Raw genomic sequence first — 21,651 nt, 5'->3', positions numbered from 1 at the left:
TCTCCAACGTTTATTATTTTGTGTTTTTTGGATTAATGCCAGCCTTGTTGGAGTGAGATGGAATCTCATGGTAGTTTTAATTTGCATTTCTCTAATGGCTAATGATCGAGAGCATTTTCTCATGTATCTCTTAGCTGCCTGAATATCTTTTTTAGTGAAGTGTGTGTTCATATCCTTTGACCACTTCTTGATTGGATGTTTGTCTTCTTGTGGTTGAGTTTTGACAGACTCATATAGATTTTAGAGATCAGGTGCAGGTCGGAGATGTCATAGCTGAAAATTCTTTCCCAGTCTGTAGGTGGTCTTTTTACTCTTTCGGTGAAGTCTTTAGATGAGCATAGGTGTTTGATTTTTAGGAGCTCCCAGTTATCGGGTTTCTCTTCGTCATTTTTGGTAATGTTTTGCATTCTGTTTATGCCTTGTATTAGGGCTCCTAACATTGTCCCTATTTTTTCTTCCATGATCTTTATCGTTTTAGTCTTTATGTTTGGTCTTTGATCCACTTGGAGTTAGTTTTTGTGCATGGTGTGAGGTATGGGTCCTGTTTCCTTTTTTTGCAAATGGATATCCAGTTATGCCAGCACCATTTGTTAAAAAGACTAACTTTTCCCCAATTAACTGAGACTGGTCCTTTGTCAAATATCAGCTGCTCATATGTGGATGGATTTATATCTGGGTTCTCAATTCTGTTCCATTGGTCTATGTGCCTGTTGTTGTACCAGTACCAGGCTGTTTTGACTACTGTGGCTGTATAATAGCTTCTGAAATCAGGTAGAGTGAGGCTTCCCACTTTCTTCTTCTTTTTCAGTAATGCTTTGCTTATCCGGGGCTTCTTTCCCTTCCATATGAAACTGGTGATTTGTTTCTCTATCACCTTAAAAAATGACATTGGTATTTGTATCAGAAGTGCATTGTATGTATAGACGCTTTTGGTAGAATAGAAATTTTTACTATGTTAAGTCTTCCTATCCATGAGCAAGGTATGTTTTTTCACTTAATTATGTCCTTTTGAATTTCTTGTAGTAGAGCTTTGTAGTTTTCTTTGTATAGGTCTTTTACATCCTTGGTAAAATTTATTTCTAAGTATTTTATCTTCTTGGGGGCTACTGTGAATGGTATTGATTTGGTTATTTCCTCTTCGGTGTTCTTTTTGTTGATGTAGAGGAATCCAAGTGATTATTGTATGTTTATCTTATAACCTGAGACTCTGCCAAACTCTTCTATTAGTTTCAGTAGTTTTCTGGAGGATTCCTTAGGGTTTTCTGTGTATAAGATCATGTCATCTGCAAATAGAGATAATTTTACTTCCTCCTTGCCAATCCGGATGCCCCTTATTTCTTTGTCTAGCCTAATTGCCCTGGCTAGGACTTCTAGCACAATGTTGAATAAGAGCGGTGATAAAGGGCATCCTTGTCTGGTTCCCGTTCTCAAGGGAAATGCTTTCAGGTTCTCTCCATTTAGAGTGATGTTGGCTGTTGGCTTTGCATAAAAAAAATTATGTTGAAGAATTTTCCTTCAATTCCTATTTTGGTGAGAGTTTTTATCATAAATGGGTGTTGGACTTTGTCAAATGCCTTTTCCGCATCTATCGATAAGATCATGTGGTTTTTATCTTTTGTTTTATTTATGTGATGGATTACATTAATGGTTTTTCTGATATTAAACCAGCCTTGCATACCTGGTATAAATCCCACTTGATCAGGGTGAATCATTTTTTTGATATGTTGTTGAATTCTATTGGCTAGAATTTTGTTGAGGATTTTTGCATCTATGTTCCTGAGGGATATAGGTCTATAATTTTCTTTTTTTTGTAATGTCTTTACCTGGTTTTGTTATCAGGGAGATGGTGGCTTCGTAGAATGAGTTGGGTAGTATTCCGTCATTTTCTATGCTTTGAAATACCTTTAGTATTAGTGGTGTTAACTCTTCTCTGAAAGTTTGATAGAAATCTGCAGTGAAGCCGTCCGGGCCAGGGCTTTTTTTTGTTGGGAGTTTTTTGATTACCGTTTCAATCTCTTTTTTCGTTATGGGTCTATTTAGTTGTTCTACTTCTTATTGTGTTAGTTTAGGTAGGTAGTGTTATTCCAGGAATTCATCCATTTCTTCTTGGTTTGCAAATTTGTTAGAGTACAATTTTTCCTAATAATCTTATATGATTCGTTTAATTTCAGTTGGATCTGTTGTGATGTGGTCCTTCTCATTTCTTATTCGGGTTATTTGTTTCCTTTCCTGTATTTCTTTAGTCAGTCTAGCCAATGGTTTATCAATTTTGTTAATTTTTTCAAAGAACCAGCTTTTGGCTTTGTTAATTCTTTCAATTGTTTTTCTGTTCTCTAATTCATTTAGTTCAGCTCTAATATTTATTATTTGTTTTCTTCTGGTGCCTGATGGATTCTTTTGTTGCTCACTTTCTGTTTGTTCAAGTTGTAGGGACAGTTCTCTGATTTTGGCTCTTTCTTCTTTTTGTATGTGTACATTTATCGATATAAATTGGCCTCTGAGCACTGCTTTTGCTGTGTCCCAGAGGTTTTGATAGGAAGTATTTTCATTCTCGTTGCATTCTATGAATTTCCTTATTCCCTCCTTGATGTCTTCTATAACCCAGTCTTTTTTCAAGAGGGTATTGTTCATTTTCCAAGTATTTGATTTCTTTTCCCTAGTTTTTGTTATTGATTTCTAGTTTTATTGCCTTGTGGTCTGAAAAGATGCTTTGTAATATTTCGATGTTTTGGATTCTGCAAAGGTTTGTTTTATGACCTAATATGTGGTCTCTTCTAGAGAATGTTCCATGTGCGCTAGAAAAAAAAAGTATACTTTGTAGCAGTTGGGTGGAGAGTTCTGTATAAGTCAATGAGGTCAAGTTGGTTGATTGTTGTAAGTAGGCCTTCCGTGTCTCTATTGAGCTTCTTACTGGATGTCCTGTCCTTCTCCGAAAGTGGTGTGTTGAAGTCTCCTACTATAATTGTGGAGGTGTCTATCTCACTTTTCTGTTCTGTTAAAATTTGATTTATGTATCTTGCAGCCCTGTCATTGGGTGCATAAATATTTAATATGGTTATGTCTTCCTGATCAATTGTCTCTTTTATCATTATGTAGTGTCCTTCTTTATCGTTTGTGGTGGATTTAAGTCTAAGGTCTATTTTGTCAGAAATTAATATTGCTACTCCTCTTCTTTTTTGCTTATTGTTTGCTTGATATATTTTTTTCCATCCTTTGAGTTTTAGTTTTTTTGTGTCTCTAAATCTAAGGTGTGTCTCTTGTAGGCAGCATATAGACGGATCGTGTTTCTTTATCCAGTCCGTGACTCTCTGTCTCTTTATTGGTGCATTTAGTCCATTTACATTCAGCATAATTATAGATAAATAAGTGTTTAGTGTTGTTATTTTGATGCCTTTTTATGTGTGTTGTTGACAATTTCATTTTTCCACATACTTTTTTGTGCTGAGACGTTTTTCTTAGTAAATTGTGAGATCCTCATTTTCGTAGTGTTTGACTTTATGTTTGTTGAGTAGTTATGTTTTTCTTGGCTTTTATCTTGAGTTATGGAGTTGTTATACCTCTTTGTGGTTACCTTATTATTTACCCCTATTTTTCTAAGTAAAAACCTAACTTGTATTGTTCTATATCGCCTTGTATCACTCTCCATATGGCAGTTCTATGCCTCCTGTATTTAGTCCCTCTTTTTTATTATTGTGATCTTTTACATATTGACTTCCTTGATTCCCTGTTATGAGCATTTTTTTTTAATTAATCTTAATTTGTTTTCGTGATTTCCCTATTTCAGTTGATATCAGGATGTTCTGTTTTGTGACCTTGTGTTGTGCCAGTATCTGATATTATTGGTTTTCTGACCAAACAATATCCTTTAGTATTTCTTGTAGCTTTGGTTTGGTTTTTGCAAATTCTCTAAACTTGAGTTTATCTGTAAATATCTTAATTTCTCCTTCATATTTCAGAGAGAGTTTTGCTGGATATATGATCCTTGGCTGGCAGTTTTTCTCCTTCAGTGCTCTGTATATGTCGTCCCATTCCCTTCTTGCCTGCATGGTTTCTGCTGAGTAGTCTGAACTTATTCTTATTGATTCTCCCTTGAAGGAAACCTTTCTTTTCTCCCTGGATGCTTTTGAAATTTTCTCTTTATCTTTGGTTTTGGCAAGTTTGATGATAATATGTCTTGGTGTTTTTCTTTTTGGATCAATCTTAAATGGGGTTCGATGAGCATCTTGGATAGATATCCTTTCATCTTTCATGATGTCAGGGAAGTTTTCTGTCGGGAGATCTTCAACTATTTTGTTTGTGTTTTCTGTCCTCCCTCCCTGTTCTGGTACTCCAATCACACTCAAGTTATTCTTCTTAATAGAGTCCCATATGATTCTTAGGGTTTTTCATTTTTTTTTAGTTCTTTTATCTGACTTTTAATTCCCTGGTCCTCCAGATGTCCCAGTCTGCATTCTAATTGCTCGAGTCTACTCCTCTGACTTCCTATTGCATTGTCTAATTCTGTAATTTGATTGTTAATCTTTTGGATTTCTACATGCTGTCTCTCTATGGATTGTTGCAACTTATTAATTTTTCCACTATATTCTTGAATAATGTTTTTGAGTTCTTCAACTGTTTTATGAGTGTGTTCCTTGGCTTTTTCTGCAGTTTGCCTTATTTCGTTTCTGATGTCGTGAAGCACTGTGTAAATTAGTTTTTTATATTCTGTGTCTGATAATTCCAGGATTGTATCTTCATTTGGGAAAGATTTTGATTCTTTTGTTTGGGGGGTTGTAGAAGCAGTCATGGGCTGCTTCTTTACGTGGTTTGATATCGACTGCTGTCTCCGAGCCATCACTAAGATATAGTAGTGGTTTGTACTATAGTTGCTCACTGAGTCTTATCTTGTTTTGTTTTCTTTCAATATACTTGGATGGGCTACTAGATTGTGCTGTCTTATTTGCTGTAGCCGTTGACTTACTTATGACCCATTACCAGCTGGTTTGGGCTGTTGCCAGATACATATGCCTGAGTCCATTCACTATTCTTGAGTAGAATCTGATTTTGGGTCATCAAGTGTGTGCTGCACCCTAACACTTATCCACCTCGAGAAGTAGTGGTGATAGTTGTGTGCACCAGATTCTATTAGCAGCTGGGGTTCACCCTCCGGGGGTGCAGGATGCTGACAGGCTTCCCCCAAGTGTCAGTGAGGTAGGTTTGTCTCTATTCCTATAGCACCTTGGTGGGAGTGCACTGCAGCTGTACCTTAGGCCCCCAATGCAAGTACCTCTACTGATTGGTAGGTGTCACCCTCCTTAGACCCCTAAGGCAAGAGGCTAGGTTGTCTGGGGGGAGCTTCAGCCCTCAGTTCCCTGTTGTGGGTCAGTTAGGGCTCTGTTGAATAAGCAGAGATATCAGACCTGGGAAACTTGTTTTTCCAGAAAATCCACTAAAAAAAAAAATGGAGTCAGATCCCTATCAGAACTGCCTTTGGATTAGAACCGCCACCTTGTTCCCTGTAAGGATGAAAGTCCGAGATTTGAATCATATATGCTTGGCTGTAGCTGGTTCTGTGTTTTTAGTCCAATTAGGTATGGATTTTTGGTCCCTGGGTTTTTTGTGGTTGCTTCTCTCAGGCCGGAAGAACGGGTTAGGAAAAGACCAAAAAAAAAAAAAAAAGAGGGAAAGCAAAGCTGCCACGGAGCCGGAGCCATTCTCCCTCTGGCTCAGGAAATTCCAATGTTAATGAAGCCGCCTGGGAAGGGTGGGTGAGGGTTCAGAGAGATAGGAGAGTAGCACCTCGGAATATAACCAAAGATGCTTGTCTTGCGTGGAATGACTATTTTATCTGAGATTCCCAAGGGGTGTGTCGCCTATGTGTGCTGGCTGTGTGGAGATTGCCCCCGGGGGTCTGGCCCGCTGAAGCCGTGGTCAGATCTTCAGCTGCCAATCCAAAGCCCAGCGTCAAGGTTCCTCTGCTGGGATGCTGCACTCCCGGCTCCAGAATGAGTCGCTGCCTCCCGGGGACTTCTCGTCCCGCCAGCTGCGTCGCCGCGCCACCTCTGCGGACCGGCTGGGCCCCCTCCCAGGGTTAGTTCAGGGGAGTAGTACTGTGCCCCGTGCTTGTGCCGTGACAGCGCCCAGTCAAAAGCCCGGCGCCAAGGTTCCCTGGCTGGGACGCTGCACTCCCGGCTCCAAAACCAGTCACTGCCTCCTGGGAACTTCTCCCACTAGCCACGTCACCACGCCGCCCGCGCGGACCGGCTGGACCCCCTCCCGGGGTTAGTTCAGGGGGGTAGGGCTGTGCCCCTTGTTTGCGCCCTCACAAGATTTTTGAGTTCAGCTCCCCTGGGCCCAGACCTAAGCTCGGCGCCAAGGTTACCTGACTGGGACACTGGCTCCAGGCTCCGAAAACAGTTGCTGCTTCCCCGTATTTGTTTGTTCTCCATCTCTAAGTCTGTGTTTGTTGTTCAGGGTTGGTAGATTGTTATGTATGTGATCGATTCACTTGTTTTACCGAGTCTTTGTTGCAAGAGGGATCCGAGGTAGCGTCTACCTAGTCCGCCATCTCTGCCCCGCCTCTCTCTCTCTCCTTTTTTAACACCATTTTATTGTTGTTAGGTGCTATCAAGTCAATTCTAACTCACAGTGACCTTCTGTATAAAAATAGTAACATTTCCAGGTCTTTTGCCATTCTCACAATTGTTGCTATGTGTAAGCCCATTACCGAAGCCACTGTGTCAATCCAGCCCTCCTTTTCGCTGACCATCTGCTTTACCAAACTTGATGTCTTTCTTCAGCAATTGGTCCCTCCTGATGATGTATCCAAAGTAAGACAAAGTCTCAGCATCCTCACTTCTAAGGAACATTCTGGCTGCACTTCCTCCAAGACTGATTTTCTCTTTCTTCTGGTTGTTGTTGGTGTTAGGTGCCATCAAGTCAATTCCTACTCATAGCGACCCTATGCACAACAGAACGAAACCCTGCCCGGTCCTGCGCCATCCTCATAGTCATCATTATCCTTGAGCCCATTGTTGCAGCCATTGTGTCAATTCATCTTGAACGTTTTCCCTGTGTTCTGTTGCAACGACTGCCTCTCGATCCATGTACAGATTCCTCATGAACACAATTAAGTGTTCCAGATTCCCATTCTCTGCAATGTTACCCATAATTTGCTTTGTTATGATCCACATAGTCAAATGCCTTTGTATAGTCAATAAAACATCTTTCTGGTATTCTCTGCTTTCAGCCAGAATCCATCTGACATCAGCAATGATACCCCTGTTCCCATGTCCTCTTCTGAATTGGCTTGAATTTCTGGTGATATACTGCTGCAGCTGCTTTTGAATGATCTTCAGCAAAATTTTGCTTGCATGTGATATCGATATCGTTCAATAATTTCCACATTCGTTTGGATCACCATTCTTGGGGCTAGGCATAAATATGTATCTCTTTCAGTCAGTTGGGCACGTAGCTGTCTTCCAGATTTACTGGCATAGAAGAGTAGGCACTTTCACTGCTGCATTCATTTGTTGAAACATCTCAATTGGTATTCTGTCAATTCCCGGAGCCTTGTTTTTTGCCAATGCCTTCAGTGTAGCTTGGACTTCTTTCTTCAGTACAATCAGTTCCTAATCATATGCCACCTCCTGAAGTGGTTGAACGTCAACCAACCATTTTTAGTATGGTGACTCTGTGTATCCCTTCCATCTTCTTTGGATGCTTCCTGTATCGTCTAGTATTTTCCCAGTAGAATCCTTAAGTATTGCAACTCAAGGCTTCACTTTTTCTTCAGTTCTTTCAGCTTGAGAAATGCTGACTGTATTCTTCCCTTTTGGTTTTCCATCTCCAGGTCTTTGCACATGTCATCGTAAGAATTTACTTTGTCTTCTTGAGTTGCCCTTTGAAATCTGTTCAGATCTTTTACTTCATCATTCTTTCCTTTTGCTTTAGCTACTAGACATTGAAGAGCAAGTTTCAGAGTCTCTCCCGACATCCATTTAGGTCTTTTCTTTCTCTCCCATCTCTTTAAAGACCTCTTGTTTTCTTCATGTATGATGTCCTTGATGACATCATGATTAGTTGTAATCAATTCTGAAGGCTGTAGTCTTTTACTTTCATCAGAGAGTACTCCATGTTGTCTTCGTTTTCAGCAAGTAAAGTATGTAATCTGTATATCACAAGTTGTTAATAAGTCTTTCTTCAATCATGATGCTGTGTTCTTCTTCATATAGTTCAGCATCTCTGATCATTTTCTCAGCATGCAGATTGAATAAGTAAGGTGAGAGGATACAATCCTACCCCACACCTTTTCCAATTTTAAACCATGCAGTATCTCCTTGTTCTCTTGGAATAACTGCATCTTGGTCTATGTTTAGGTTTCACATGAGCACAGTTAGGTGTTCTAGAATTATGATTCTTTGTAATGGTATCCATAATTTGCTATGATCCATAGAGCCAAATGCCTTTGTGCAGTTAATAAAACTTAGGTAAACATCTTTCTTACAGTGTCTGCTTTCAGCTAACATCTATCTGACATTAAGCCCTCTTCTGAATCCCACTTAAACTTTAAAAGCAGATATTATCCAAAGTAGCTCCAACCATCTTCTTTGTGATATGCCTTCCTTTTTTTCATACATCAGCAGAAATGGACTCTCTAGCTCAACATTTTAGAGATGGAGGCAAATGTTTGTTCAAATCGAGTATCTGCTTCCAAAGGTGATGGCTCTGAACCCTCCTGTCATGGATTGAATTATGTCCCCCCAAAATTTGTGTATCAACTTTTATCAAGAGATAAAAGGAAAGGGAACCAAGCAGAGAGTTGGGGACCTCACACCACCAAGAAAGCAGCACCGGAAGCAGAGTGCATCCCTTGGACCCCAGATCCCTGCACCTGAGAAGCTCCTCAACCAGGGGAAGATTGAGGACAAGGACTTCCTCCACAACCGACAGAAAGAGAAAGCCTTCCTCTGGAGCTGACGCCCTGAATTTGGACTTGTAACCTACTAGACTGTGAGAGAAATAAATTTCTCTTTGTTAAATCCATCCATTTGTGATATTTCTGCTATAGCAGCACTAGATGACTAAGACAGAATTTGGTACCAAGAGAGTGGGGTGCTGCTGTAACAGATACCTAAAATGTGGAAGTGGTTTTGACACTGTGAATGGAGAGAGAACCACCAGCAGCAGAGAACGTGCAGTGGCAGAGAAGTAGCAGCAGCAGCAGAGAACCAAGAGTAGCAGAACCAGGAGACCATCACAACATGGTGCTGGCGCCAAACCACGGAGCGAGAGAGCTGACTGTTTGTGTGCAAGAGGCTTTCTGGTGCAGTGAGGTGCCTCTAGGCACTTACTGGTGGAGCTACAGAGCTTTGGAACACTTGCCTCAGCAGGGCAGATGCGGGTGTGAGTCCCGAGGAGCCAAGAGGCCAAGAAACCAGGAAGCAGAAGCTGAAGAGACAAAAAACACAAGAAGTTGAGCTGTCTCAGCCTCAAAAGGTATGGCCATGACCTCAGGAGTTTCAAAAGGTGGAGACAAGGCCTCTGGTGTTTCTAAGGGTAGAGCTGCCACTCAGATGGAAGAGGAGAATGGTGCACCTAAAGCCTAGAGAACAGAGTTGCTCTCCCAGTGGGCCTGGAAGGCAGAAGTGAAGCCCAGAATCGAGGGGCCTCTACTCAGAATCTGAAGAGTGTGGCCAATACCTTGAGTCTGGAGGGCAGGGCCATTGTGTAAATTGTCTCAAAGAACAGAGAGTTATTTTCCAAGCTTTGAGGGCTAATGCAATGTGTTCCGCTGACTTGCCTGGTGCCTGTTACACCTTTTCCTCCAGTTTTTTCCATTTGTAACGGAAATCTCTAGCTTGTACCTGTTCTGCCATTGTACCTTTGGAAGCAGATAACTAGTATTTTAGATTTCACAGATGAAGAGGACTTTTTGGATTTTGGACTTGGAGTTAAGACTTTTCCCATGATATGATGGGGTGAATATGTTTTGCATGTTGCAAGGATGTGATTTTTGGGGGTCAAAGGGTGGAGTGTCATGGATTGAATTATGTCCCCCAACAAAGGTGTGTATCAACTTGGTTAGCCCATGATTCCTGGTATTGTGTGGTTGTCCTCCATTTTGTGATTGTAATTTTATGTTGAGAAGACTAGGGTGGGATTGTAACACCACCCTTACTCCCTGATCCAATATAAAGGGAGTTTCTCTGGGGTGGGAAACTCAAGAGATAAAGAGAAAGGGAAGCAAGCAGAGTTGGGGACCTCATACCACCAAGAAAGTAGCACTGGGAGCAGAGTGTGTCCTTTAGACCTGGAGTCCGCACACCTGAGAAGCTCCTCTACCAGGAGAAGATTGAGGACAAGGACCTTCCTCTAGAACCAACAGAGACAGAAAGCCTTCCCCTAGAGCTGATTCCCTGAATTTGGACTTGTAGCCTACTAGACTGTGAGAGAAACAAAGTTCTCATTATTAAAGCTATCCATTTGTGGTATTTTTGTTATAGCAGCACTAGATGATTAAGACACCTGCTCAAACTTTTCTTAGGCCAGAGAACTGTCCTGGATGATATCCAGTCAGAACTCCATTAGCTCATTTGAATCAGGTTCAATGGGTAAGTTCGTCTCTTATCTTTAACTACTTTAAATAGCAAGCAGGCACTTTTTTTTTTTTTTTTGGTAGAATTTCTGAAAACATAACATGTTTCATTTGTTGTAGCTTTTGAAATTTTTTTCTGTGAATGAAGGTTGAAAAACCCTTGCTGTGACCTTACTGTCACAGTTTATTAATTTTAACATGTTTACCAAGACAGACAGTAAGCATTAATATTTGGTGTTAAGGGGTTTCAGGACTCTTAATAGGTAATTGAGCAAGAATCTTCCAGAGGGTACACTAGGAAGAGCTCTGTCAAGATCATACGCTTCTTTCTAAGACAGGAGTTTTTGGAACTAGTGAATATTGATTTACAAAGGGCAATATTATTAATATTCATATTAAGATGGAGGCAGAAGCTTGTTAGAAATAAACCTTCATCTTGAGCATAAAATAAAAACTTGTGGGTCTGTGCAACAATTTTTAAAACTCACAAGAGACTGGCTTATAGAATATGATCTTTATGTCAGCAAGACAATTTACTCTCTGTTCTAGGAAAGTCTCTCCGGAATACCACACAGAATCTAAAGCAAGAGGCAGGACTGAGTGACTTAATGGATCATCATCATCAACTGGGAGAAATTTATTAATTCATGTACATCCATCTTCACTAAGAGAACATATCTGTCAGTGGATGAGAGTTCAAGGCTCACTCTTCTTGAATGACAAGGTTCTTCCCTTTGACTCTTTAGATGCCTTTTCTTGGTTGCTATTCTGCTATAAAGCCCCTAACTCATTTTTAAATCTCCTTAGTTACATTATGAAGACCCTGGGTGGTGCAATCTGTTAACACACTTGGATGCTAACAGAAAAATCAGAGGTTCGAGTCCACCCAGAGGTACCTAGGAAGCGAGACCTGGTGATCTACTTTCAAAAAATCAGTCATTGAAAACCCTATAGGTACAGGGGCAAGATGGAGGCATAATCAGTCACAACCTCACATCTCCCTACAATGGTAGAAGAAAACAAGTAAAAATTGATGGAATCAATAATTTTGGAACTCTGTAATGTTAGCTGAAAGGTTGGAGAAAAAAGTGAACACCGCATCAAAATAAAGACAGAATAAAATGGTGGGAAAGTGGAGATTCGTAACTGTACACACTGTACCTAGCAGGCTGACTTGGTGTGGCTATTTTGTGGTAGCTACAGCTAGCATCCCTGAGCTGGGAGCCCAGTTTGGGAACAGCATGGAAGACACTGGCTGCAATAGAAATACTGGGAGCACCAATGTGGGCACTACATGTACTGGGACTGGGTAAGCCTGGGAGAGAATTGTGTATGGGTACATCACAGGTTTGAGTCACTGGGACTTCCAGGAAAGTACAGTCTGGAGAGAATAGTATGGACTGGGCTGTAAAAGTGCTCAAATCATGGGCCAGAAACCCAGAATGAACAACCCTGGGAAGGGGCACAAGGAGAGTATGCAACAGCAGAGGCCTGAGCTCCCATGGCTCAGGAAAGAGCAATATCAGGAGAACAGCATGAATCAGAATTTATGAGCACCCTGGTCAGAGGCTAGAACAATAATAATAACAACAATAAACATAATCAATCACACCAGCCAATATGGTAACTTCCTTCTTTCCTGTTGATTCAGAGGCATGAGAAGCCCAAAGTGGCCAGGTAGATTCTTAACTTCCTGTTCAGTGGTATCAGTGTTGTATCTCCATGTGGGAGCATTCCTCCCTTCGGAGCTAAGACCTCTAGACCCACAGAGCATGGAGTCATGGGAACAGGAGGCAAAAGTCTTGTGACTGTGTCACTAGGGGTAATAGTGAGTGGTACCACTCCCATTTCTGCCCTTTGATTCATGGACCCATGAATCCTGGCTTTGGGAGAAATTGCACCATATATTGGACACTGGTTTAGGGCATATACAGCTTTCTGGAAAACACTGCCCCAACCCTGCAAAGTATTGCCACATAGTTGGCAGGCACAGTAATTGTGTCTTTAGGAGGCCATTCCATAGTTTTATCAAGCCAGCTGCTTCAGGATGATGAGGGACATGGTAGAATCAGTGAATTCCATGAGCGTGGGCCCACTGCTGCACTTCATTTGCTGTGAAGTGAGTCCCTTCATCTGAGGCAATGCTGTGTGGGGTACCATGAAGGTGGATAAGGCATTCATTGAATCTACGGATGGTAGTTTTGGCGGAAGAATTGAGTACAGGGAAGGCAAATCCATATCCACTGAAAGTATCTATCTCAGCAAGAATGAAATGCTGCCCTTTCCGTGATAGAAGCGGTCCAGTGTAATAAACCTGTCATCAGGTTGCTGGCTGACTGCCTCAAAGGCTAGTGCCATATTGGGGACTCAGTGTTGGTCACTGCTGCCGGCAAATTTCAGATTTAGTATTCAGCAGTGGCTGTAGCCAAGTTAGCCTTGATGAGTGAAAGTCCACGTTGTTGAGCCCATGTATAACCTCTACGACCATAAATACTTTGTTCATCAGAGCATCGGGCAATGACAGGAATGGCTGGCTAAAGAGGATGACTGGTTTCTACAGAATGGGTCATCATATCCACTTGATTGTCAAAATCCACCTTAGCTGAGGCCGCCCTTTTGTGAACATGAATATGAGATGCAAATATCTACACTACTTTGGCCCATTTAGAGGGGTCTGTCCACATACCGGAAACCCTGATGGCATAATGTGCTACGGCTGCTAACCAAAGGGTCGGCAGTTCAAATCTGCCAGGCACTCCTTGGAAACTCTACGGGGCAGTTCTACTCTGTCCTATAGGGTCGCTATGAGTTGGAATCGACTTGACAGCACTGGGTTTGGTTTTGGTTTTTGCCCACATACCTTTTTCCCATACCTCCTTGTCACCAATCTTACAATCATGTTCCTTCCAAGGCCCAAATCATCCAGCCAAACCATTGGCAACAGCCTGTGAATTAGTATACAATCACACATCTGATCATTTCTCCTTCCAAGCAAAGTGAAAAACCAGGTACACTGCTCGAAGTTCTGCCCAGCGGGAGAATTCCCATTCACCGCTGTCCTTCAGGAATGTCCCAGAAAAGGCTGCAGTGCTGCTGCTGTGCACTTTCAAGTGATGCCTGAATCATCTGTAAACCACGCACGAGTTTTCGCTTCCTCTGTCAACTGATCATAAGGAATTCCCCTTGAGGCCAGGTGCAGACTGGGAGGGGGACAGTAATGTGACAGGAGTGCAGACCATGGGCATTTGAACCACTAACGCATGCAACTTGCTTGTGCCTTCAGGTCCTACTTGGACCCAATCTAATATATACCATTTACATTTAATGATGGAGTGCTACTGTGCACTTCTGACTTTATGACTCTGTGGGCCAGACAATACTCAGAACACTCAGTTCATGATAGGCAGCTCAGGCCATGTAGTGACTTGGTGGTCCATGGTCAGGCATTCAGTTTCTACTAAGGACCAGTAGTGAGCCAAAAACTGTTTCTTAAAAGGAGAGTCGTTATCTGCAGAGGACGGTAGGGCTTTGCTCCAAAATATTAAGGGCCTGCACTGTGATTCCCAATAAGGGCCTGCTAAAAACTCCAAACAGCATCTCTATCTGCCATTGACAATTCAAGTACTATTGGATCAGCTGGATCACATGGCCCAAGTGGCAGGGCAGTTGGCATATCGCAGAGCCTTCTCTTGTTCTGGGCCCCTCTCAAAACTAGCAGATTTTCAAGTCACTTGATAAATATGCCAGAAGAGCACACATAAATGAGGAATATGTTGCCTCCAAAACCAGAGACCCACCAGGTACAAAAAAAAAAATTTTTTTTTTCCAGGTATAGTGCCTGCTTTTTAGTTATGTGAGGGGCCATAAGTAATCACTTATCCTTCACTTTCAAAGGAATATCTTGACATGCCCCACATCAGTGGACCCCTAGAAATTTCACGGAGGTGAAAGGCATCTGAATTTTTGTCAGGTTAATTTCCTACCCTCTAGCATGTAAACTTGAAGATCAAAGACCGCAGCCTTCAGCATGGATTACACCTCAACATAAAGAAAACAAAAATCCTCACAACTGGATCAATGAGCAACATCATGATAAAAGGAGAAAAGACTGAAGTTGTCAAGGATTTCATTTTACTTGGATCCACAATCAACAGCCATGGAAGCAGCAGTCAAGAAATCAAAAGACACATTGCATTGGGCAAATCTGCTGCAAAGGACCTCTTCAAAGTGTTGAAAAGCAAAGATGTCACCCTGAAGACTAAGGTGTGTCTGACCCAAGCCATGGTATTTTCAATCACATCATATGCATGTGAAAGCTGGACAATGAATAAGGAAGACCGAAGAAGAGCTGATGCCTTTAAATTGTGGTGTTGGTGAAGAGTATTGAATATACCATGGACTGCCAAAAGAACAAACAAATCTGTCTTGGAGGAAGTGCAGCCAGAATGCTCCTTAGAGGCAAGGATGGTAAGACTGTGTCTTACATACTTTGGACATTTGTCAGGAGGGATCAGTCCCTGGAGAAGGACATCATGCTTGGCAGAGTACAGGGTCAGCAGAAAAGAGGAAGACCCTCAATGAGGTGGATTGACACAGTGGCTGCAACAATGAGCTCAAGCATAACCACGATTGGGAGGATGGCGCAGTACCAGGCAGTGTTTCGTTCTGCTGTGCATAGGGTTGCTATGAGTCGGAACCATATCGACGGCACCTAACAACAACAACAACAGCATGCAAGCTGGAAGCCCAGGTGGTGTACTGGTTAAGTGCTACGGCTGCTAACGAGAAGATCAGCAGTTCAAATCCACCAGGTGCTCTAGGGGCAGTTATACTCTGTCCTACAGGGTCACTATGAGTCAGAATCAACTCAACAGCAACGGGTTTGATTTTTTTTAGCATGCAAATGTCTGTTACCAATGAGTCCAGAGGCATTAATACTCTTCCTCACTAGGTCCAATCAGCATAATGTTATCAATGTAATATACCAGTGTGATATCTTGTGGAAGGGACAGCTGATCAAACATGCTGTAGACTAAATTAGGATATAGGACTGGAGAGTTGATATAACTCTGGGGAAGGACAGTGAAGGTATATTACTGGCCTAGCCAGCTGAAGGCAAACTGCTTCTGGTGATTCTTTGAAACCAGAATCAAGAAAAAGGCACTGGCCAGATCAACAGCTGCATACCAGGTACGAAGAGATCTTTTAATTTGCTGAAATAATTAAACCACATCTGGAACAGCAGCTGCAATTGGAGTCACCACCTGGGTAGGTTTACAGTAATCCACTGTCATTCTCCAAGATCCATCTGTTTTTTGCACAGGCCAAATAAGCAAGCTGCCCAGGGGATGTGGTGAGAATCACTAGCCTTGGATCATTCAAGTCTTTGATGGTGGCAGTAATCTCTACAATCCCTCCAGGAAACCTGTACTGATTTTTGTTTACTATTTTTGTAAGTAGAGGCTGTTCCAATGGCTTCCACTTGGCTGTTCCTGCCATAATAGCCATTACTCCACATTCCAGGGATCCAGTGTGGGGGGCTCTGCCAGTTGCTGAGTATATTTATTCCAATTATGCATTCTGGAATTGGGGAAATCACTGCAGGATTGGTTCAGAGTGCCAATGGACACACTATGAGAAGTACCTGAGCTAAGACTCCATTAATAACTTGATTTCCATACAACCACACTCTGACTAATGGGCCACACTGACTTTTTGAGTTTCCTGGAATTAGTGTCAGTTAAGTAAACATCAATATCCTAGGCATTAGTGAGCTGAAATGGACTGGGATTGGCCATTTTGAATCAGACAATCATATAGTCTACTATGCTGGGAGTGACAACTTGAAGAGGAATGGTGTTGCATTTATCACCAAAAAGAACATTTCAAGATCTATCCTGAAGTACAACATTGTCAGTGATAGGATAATATCATATTAACTGGTCTTACAAGTAAGACCAGTTAATAAGTAAGACCAGTTAATATGACTATTATTCAAATTTATCTACCAACCACTAAGGACAAAGATGAAGAAACTGAAGGTTTTTTTTCAGCTTCTGCAGTATGAAGTTGACTGACCATGCAATCAGGATGCATTGACAATTACTGGTGATTGGAATGCAAAAGTTGGAAACAAAGAAGGAGGATCGGTAGATGGAAAATATGGCCTTAGTGACAGAAACAATGCCGGAGACTGAATGATAGAATTTTGCAAGACCAATGACTTCTTCATTGCAAATACCTTTTTCACCAACATAAACAGTGACTATACACATGGATCTCACCAGTGGAATGCACAGGAATCAAATCAACTACATCTGTGGAAAGAGGAGATGGAAAAGCTCAGTAACATCAGTCAGAACAAGGCCAGGGGCTGACTGTGGAACAGACCATCAGTTGCTCACATGCAAGATTAAGTTGAAGCTGAGAAAATCAGGGCAAGTCCACAGGATCCAAAAAATGACTTTGAATATATCCCACCTGAATAAAGAGACTATCTCAAGAACAGATTTGACACACTGAACACTAATGACGAAAGACCAGATGAGTTGTGGAATGACATCAAGGACATCAGACATGAAGAAAGCAAGAGGTCATTGAAACGACAAGAAAGAAAGAAAAGACCAAAATGGGTGTCAGAGAAGACTCTGAAACTTACTCTTGAACGTCAAGCAGCTAAAGGAAAAGGAAGAAATGATGAAGTAAAACAACTGAACAGAAGATTTCAAAAGGATGCATTGAGAAGAGTAAAGTATTATAATGACATGTGCAAAGAGCTGGAGATGGAAAACCAAAAGGGAAAAATAAGCTTGGCATTTCTCAAGCTGAAAGAAATGAAGAAAAAATTGAAGCCTTGAGTTGCAACAGTGAAGAATTCTAGGAAGAAAATATTTAACGATGCAGGAAGCATCAAAAGAAGATGGCAGGAATACACAGAGTCATTATACCAAAAGAAATCAGTCGATGTTCAAACATTTCAAGAGACAGCATATGATCACGAACTGATGGTACTGAAGGAAGAAGTCTAAGCTGCACTGAACACACTGGCAAAAAATAAGGCTTCAGGAATTGAAGGAATATCAATTGCGATGTTTCAACAAATGGATGCAGTGCTGGAAGTGCTCACTGGTCCATGCCAAGAAATTTGGAAGACAGCTACCTGACCAAATATTTATGCCTATTCCCAAGGAAAGTGCTCCACGTGAATGCAGAAATTATCAAACAATATCATTAATATCACATACAAGCAAAATTCTGATGAAGATCATTCAAAAGCAAATGCACCAGTATATCGACAGGGAACTGCCAGAAATTCAGGCCAGATTCAAAAGAGGACGCGGAAGCAGGGATATCATTGCTGGTGACAGATGGATCCTGGCTCAAAACAGAGAGTATCAGAATGATGTTTACCTGTGTTTTATTGGCTATGCAAAGGTATTCGACTGTATGGACCATAACAAATTATGGATAATATTGCAAAGAATGGAAATTCCAGAACACTTAATTGGTTTCATGAGGAACCTGTACATAGAACAAGAGTCAGTTGTTCCGACAGAACAAGGGGATACTGAGTGGCTTAAAGTCAGGAAAGGTGTGCATCAGGGTTGTATCCTTTCACCATACCTATTCAATCTGTATACTGAGCAAATCATCCAAGAAGCTGGACTATATGAAGAAGAACAGGGCATCAGGATTGGAGGAAGACTCGTTAACAATCTGAGATATAAAGATAACACAACCTTGCTTGCTGAAAGTGAAGAGGACTTGAAGCACTTACTGATGAAAATCAAAGGCCACAGCCTTCAGTATGGATTACACTTCAACATAAAAAAACAAAAATCTTCACAAATGGACCGATAAGCCACATCATGATAAACGAAGAGGAGAGTGAAGTTGTCAAAGATTTCATTTTACTTTGATCCACAATCAACACCCATAGGAGCAACAGTCAAGAAATCAAAAGACCCGTTGCATCAGGCAAATCGGCTGCAAAGGACCTCTTCAAAGTGTTGAAAAGCAAAGATGTCACCTTGAAAACTAAAGTGCACCTGACACAAGCTGTGGTATTTTCAATTGCATCATATGCATGTGAAAGCTGGACGATGAATAAGGAAGACAGAAAAATTGATGCCTTTGAATTGTGGTGTTGAAGAAGAATATTGAATATACCACGGACTGCCAAAAGTACAAACAAATCTGTTCTGGTAGAAGTACAACCAGAATGCTCCTTAGAAGCAAGGATAGCAAGGCTGCATCTTACATATTTTGGACATGTTGTCAGGAGGGATCAGTCCCTGGAGAAGGACGTCATGCTTGGTAAAGTACAGGGTTGGCGGAAAAGAGGAAGCCCCTCAACGAGATGGACTGACACAGTGGCTGCAACAACGGGCTCAAGCAGGACAACAATTTTGAGAATGGTGTAGGACCTGTCAGTGTTTTGTTCTGTGGTACACAGAGTCACTATGAGTCAGAGCCGACTCAACTGCACCTAACAAGTACCAGTGCCCAGTAATCCCCAAAAAGTCTGGTTATTTACTTTTCCTCAATGAACAGTCACTCTCAAAAAAGGTCATAGATCCCTTCGGGGAAGGCTGCAAGTAAGATCAACGGTATAAATTTTTGGCAGTGTAGAAGGGTCCTTCCTCAAGAGGACCCAGCCTTTCCTTCACACAAGGGGTTGTGGGTCAATATACCAACTCATGTATGGGAACTAATTGAGGGGCCATGACTCTCTATCTTGGTGATTCAAGTTAGACTGCTATTCATGTGACCTAGAATCATTTTGCTTATACAGATCAAATAAACATTTAGTAGATTTCTCATCTATTTCACTCCTAGGGACACCATGACTAAGTAGCCAATGTCATAAGTCCACAGGAGTCAAACTATTCGGATTACTGCTTTGACTCTGCTGTCCATTACTGTAACTACGCCTACCTTGTCCTTGTCCATTGAGTGCTGCCACCTGGCCTCTTCCACCACGTGGCCCAGTCAGCCCCACTGTAGTTAAGTACCTTAATTCAGTTAGGGAAGTTCCCACTGACAAATCTGACTTACATAAAATAGAAATCACAGCAATTTTCAAGCATGCTGGGGCTATCTTCACAAATTTGTTTTGTTTCTCACTGCTGTGGTACAAGTTGTGTCCTCTTGGCAATCCATGTGTGGGTCTATGAGTCTAACCTGAGAAATTCATTCTAACATTCCAATTTCCCTAAGCCTTTGGATACCTTCTACCATATTCCAAGGCAACTCTGGTACTTTAACTTGATTTAGTGTAGGCTACCGCTTAATACATGCATCATCAAACCAGTTAAATAAACTATTAGATCCTTTCCTAGCCTCTCGAGCTGAAACACTGAATAAAGGATCTGTGCTTAGTGAGTTCACATCAATAAATTCAGCGTGAAGGGTGAGCCAAGATGGCACAATAGACAGACACTTCCGGCAAGCCCACTTTACAACAAAGACCCCCCCCCAAAAAAAGTGAAATGAGTATATTTATGACGAGCTAAGAGCCCTGAACGTCAAACACAAGCTTAGAAAAATAACTGAAAGGGCAGGGAAGGAAGAGACAGTTCAGAAGAGGAGAGAGGCTGCCAGATCTGAATCATGGGGAGCCCTCAGGCACCATTCCTGGAAGCGGCGATAGTGGGTTGTTACTAGTATTCAGCAGCAGTTTCTTCAGGGAGAAGCGGCCAGCCACACAGTCTACTCACACCTCCAGAACCAGAGAAGAATGGCGCTCTCAGCAAAAGATAAGTACTTGCGTATATTTTACCATGCCCCTCCCACTCCTAAGGCAGCTTCGGCAGCCGACTTCCCTGGACCTGAGATAGGCACTGTTGAGCACCTAGAACCATCCTCCCAGCCTTAGAGAAGGAACAAATTCACAACTGGGGGAAAAGATAATTTGCCACTTCCACTAACTGGTGGAGCTCAGGACAGAAGCAGCTCCTATTCGGGCATAAACAATCCATGTACTTGGAGTACATCTCCCCTCTGCATGGACCTGTGTGTGCCTACTTCAAGAGAATATGCCCTTGTTGGCAGACTCCAACCATTTCAGCTGTGCGGAGGAGAGGTGGGTTTTTGATGTTTGACGTTGTTATGCCTTTTAAACAATATCCTCGCCTACCCATATCAGGGGCCTAAGGACCGGTAGTTCTACTTAGGTCACCCAGCCACCTGTGACAGGGGTCCAAGCATAACTGGTACCTCCCAGACCTCACAACCAAAAAAATTGGGTGCCCATGGTCCGTCTGAAGAACCCACCCACATGTATGCTCTAGGGAACAGGGACACGCTTTCCTTAGAGACACCTGGGGTACGATTCTCAGCCCCCTGCCTTATTCAGAGTGTGACCCCCTGTTGTAACCAGATACCAATACCTACACCAATCACCCATGCCCTTCTAAGTCTGTAGGACAGAGCCTGTAACACACACTTGATGATCACCTACCTGGACACGAGAGCTGAACTCATACAAGAAAACTGAATGGACTCCTAGACTGATATACTTGATAACAGCTCTAGCCACCTAAGGACAGGACATCAGAGTTCCAAATGCGAAAATAATCAGGCTAGCTCAATCAAGCAACCCATTTGGGTATAACAAAACAAAACAAAGAAAGAAGCTACAACACATTAAGCAAACATAAAATAAACTATTAACTTATAGATGGCTCGAAGACAACAGTCAATATCAAGTCACATAAAGAAACAGACCATGATTGCCTCAACAAGCTCTCAAAACAAAGAATCCAGGGATCGTCTAGATGAAAGTGTCTTCCTGGAATTACCAGAGGGAGAATACAAAAGATTAATATACAGAACGTTTCAAGACATCAGGAAGGAAATGAGGCAATACGCAGAACAAGCTAAGGAACACAGAGATAAAGCAATTGAAGAGATTAAAAAGATTATTCAGGAATATAATGAAAAATTTCATAAGCTGGAAAAATCCATAGACAGACAGCCATCAGAAATTCAGAAGGTTAACAATAAAATCACAGAAGTACACAACTCAATAGAAAGTCAGTGAAGCAGATCTGAGCAAGTGGAAGGCAGAATTT

This window comes from Loxodonta africana, unplaced genomic scaffold (assembly GCF_030014295.1).
Source record: "Loxodonta africana isolate mLoxAfr1 unplaced genomic scaffold, mLoxAfr1.hap2 scaffold_55, whole genome shotgun sequence".
Taxonomy (NCBI): domain Eukaryota; kingdom Metazoa; phylum Chordata; class Mammalia; order Proboscidea; family Elephantidae; genus Loxodonta; species Loxodonta africana.
Note: the sequence above shows the minus strand (reverse complement) of the source record.